Source organism: Perissodus microlepis, chromosome 4 (assembly GCF_051167445.1).
Source record: "Perissodus microlepis isolate ML-2025 ecotype Zambia chromosome 4, ASM5116744v1, whole genome shotgun sequence".
In the NCBI taxonomy this organism is placed as follows: Eukaryota; Metazoa; Chordata; class Actinopteri; order Cichliformes; family Cichlidae; genus Perissodus; species Perissodus microlepis.
Window position 1 is genome coordinate 24,591,335 of NC_140464.1, and position 3,480 is coordinate 24,594,814.

At 39.5% G+C, this 3,480-nt stretch overlaps 1 long non-coding RNA gene across 1 annotated transcript; it reads right to left on the bottom strand.

The window, feature by feature from the left end:
• Positions 1 to 1,644: 1,644 nt before the first annotated feature.
• On the bottom strand, positions 1,645 to 2,994 carry LOC146389037 (uncharacterized). Its single transcript, XR_014800112.1, has 2 exons — positions 2,531 to 2,994; positions 1,645 to 1,996 (listed from the first exon to the last, which is right to left on the bottom strand). It is a non-coding gene; the product is annotated as an uncharacterized LOC146389037 (long non-coding RNA).
• Positions 2,995 to 3,480: the final 486 nt, after the last annotated feature.

Sequence of the window (3,480 nt, forward strand, 5' to 3'; positions counted from 1 at the left end):
AAAAATGTCAGGTCTCAGTTCTCAAGAAAAAAGTTGTCAGGTATCAGACAAAAAAATGTCAGGTCTCAGTTCTCAAAAAAAAAGTTGTCAGGTATCAGACAAAAAAATGTCAGGTCTCAGTTCTCAAGAAAAAAGTTGTCAGGTATCAGACAAAAAATTGTCAGGTCTCAGTTCTCAAGAAAAAAGTTGTCAGGTATCAGACAAAAAAATGTCAGGTCTCAGTTCTCAAAAAAAAAAGTTGTCAGGTATCAGACAAAAAAATGTCAGGTCTCAGTTCTCAAGAAAAAAGTTGTCAGGTATCAGACAAAAAATTGTCAGGTCTCGGTTCTCAAAAAAAAAAGTTGTCAGGTATCAGAACACAAGGTACCAGAGAGAAAATCTTCCTGCAGGTGGCGGTGTTGTCATGTCCCACCCGAATTGATTTCCAAATACGTCATCAACGTGTGACAGTGGGAGAGCGTAAGGTCATTGACCTCACCGGAGTTTTACCGCGGTTCAGGCTCCTAACGACACAAGGTAAGTTTAACTTTTGTTCATATTTTTGCCACAGTTGTGTTATATTAAGTTGCGGTTATGTTGTGAAAGTTACATATCAGAGAAGGAAAGCTAGTTTTGTACGAAACCAAATCAGTACTATTTTTGTCTGGCTAATTCATTCTAGCTAGCGACAGTGGTGAAATGTGATTTTTTTGTTTTTTATTCGGAGATGTTTCTGTTTTATTAGGAGACTGTCTCACCCCAACATCGTCAGACTCATGGCAGTTGCCCGCACTGAGTCCTGCTTTTTGTTGGCAGCTGAATACATTCATGGTGCAACCCTGCAGCAAGTGCTTCACACAGACAGCTGCTACTCTAATAGTCTGTGTTGTTGAAGGATTCAGCACTTCTTATGTTTTTTTTAATCCATCTTTAGACAGCGATGAGATTGGCTACACACTCCACAGAAGCCCAGAGTTACTGTTAATATCAAAAATATAATGCTGTCCTTTGAGATTTTAACATTTAAGACTGTGAGTTTAATGGATCTAAAACTGTTTAAATCTCTTCAGCCTGGTAACATGGAAACTTTAAAAACAGCAGCAGAAGGTTTCAGTAGTGTAGTCTAATTTGTTCTTTTTATTTAATAATAATCCATATTATGTATAACAGCTACATTCACCCTGGAGAGAAACTAGTGAGGGAGACCATCAGGACCAAGCTGGGTTTCCTGGGTCCAGAGGTTTGGAGAAACTTCTTCCCTTTCTTTCATCACAGCTGTCCTGTGCCAGAAGTTCTGTTGACCCACTGAAAGAGGCATCATTTAAGAAACACCAGGAACACTGAAGCTCATCGCATTGATCAAGCAGGACTCATGATCTTCACCAGCAGCTCCCTCACAGGGAAATCTTCAGCACTCCTCCGTAGGCCCGCCCCAGAAGATGGATAAACCCAGCATTTCATGAACACTGTGATGGAGACCTTTGATTTGTGTAATGTTATAAATACTCGGATACTCCCCAGAGGCTCCGGACTTTTACATAAAGATATTATATTCAGTCCTGTAGAAAGTTATATATTTAAAAAGATATGATCCTCTCTGGTTACTCTGGTATGAATAACTCTGAATCACTTTATGGTAAATAACACACTATCTGCAAAAAACTGTGACCTTTGACCTTCATCAGGTTTTATTTAATTGTGTTAGAGAAACTCAAACGTGCTCTTTATACAGCTGAGTACATCAAGTGTTTAAAACGGAAGCTGTGCAGGTCTGAGATAAAAACTGAGGTCCTGTTAATGCTGATATATAGTGACACAGTTACAGGGGTGATTAATCCTTTTGTTTTTTTGTCTTTAACTTTATCAATAAAACAGCTGCAGCTTTCACTACAGCACATGTGGTACTTTAACCTTTGTATTGTTTTCATCAGTTCATTTTGCAGTTAACATGTGAACATGTTGGATGATCTGTCTGCTGTCACTGGGTGGTGCTGAGGTCTGAATCTGAGGGCAGCTCCTGTAATCACAAAGAGAACAGAACCATCAAACTCAAATATAAATTTTATCCCTCAAAATTGAAATAAAGCTGATTCTTCTGTCCTCACACACTCAGGATCTGAAGTTGTTCTCTTACATTTTTTTCAGTATTACAGTACACTACAGTACTTTAATCCATAGTTCCTGATTAATGAGGAGCTAAAAGGTACAAGCTTTTTTTTTTTTAAAGTTATTGTCTTTACAGATGTGGCAAGAGACTGAAAACATGCTGTTGTTTGCACATATTTAATATTCAGCTCTCCACAGGAGCTGAAGCAGGATGCAGCCTGTTGATTTTACAGTATAATACTTGTAATAAAAGTACAGTAACAGTAATTAGTGACTGAGTAGCCCGGAGCGTTTCTCTTGATTTCTTTAGTCGGTGTAAATTCATTCACCTGCACAGATTAGCTAAACGAACCCTGACAGCCGAGTCCTCATCTTAGCTAGCTAGGTCTCAGGACCGAGCTAAGGACGGTAGTTACGGATTAGCTGACAAACACGTTTAACTTACCGAAAAAGTGCAGCAGGGCCTCGGGTCCTTCTGTCGGGTAGTCCAGTTTACTGAAGAACACCTCAGGCTGTCAGGTTAAAACACTCGGTCGTGTTTTCGTAGCGTAAACGCTGGCCCTCCTCTCAGAGCCTACGTTCTATCTGCTATTCCCGAACAGAGATACGCAAGTTTCTCCGTGACTGCAGGTGCCAGTCAAAGCTGTTATGATGACGTTTCACCCCAATTTAACATCACCGCGGTAGGAATTAGAATCAAACTTATGGGAGAGGAGACCCCTTGAACATCAATCAGCGTGATGAGAACTATTGATAACAAAAGAAAGAATCTTTGGAAAAAAATTATCTGAGGAGAATAAATTTATTTTAGTCTGACCCCAGTCCCATCCGCTAACATGGAGGAGGCGGGGTTTATGACGTATATACTGCAGCCAGACACCAGGGGGCGATAGAGACGTTTTGGCTTCATTTTTGGGGAGCTGTCCATCTTTTATACAGTCATTGGGTGGGACATGACAACACCGCCACCTGCAGGAAGATTTTCTCTCTGTCTGGTACCTTGTGTTCGGATACCTGACAACTTTTTTTTTTGAGAACTGAGACCTGACAATTTTTTGTCTGATACCTGACAACTTTTTTCTTGAGAACTGAGACCTGACATTTTTTTGTCTGATACCTGACAACTTTTTTTTTGAGAACTGAGACCTGACATTTTTTTGTCTGATACCTGACAACTTTTTTTTTTGAGAACTGAGACCTGACATTTTTTTGTCTGATACCTGACAACTTTTTTTTTGAGAACTGAAACCTGACATTTTTTTGTCTGATACCTGACAACTTTTTTTTTTGAGAACTGAGACCTGACAATTTTTTGTCTGATACCTGACAACTTTTTTTTTGAGAACTGAGACCTGACAATTTTTTGTCTGATACCTGACAACTTTTTTTTTGAGA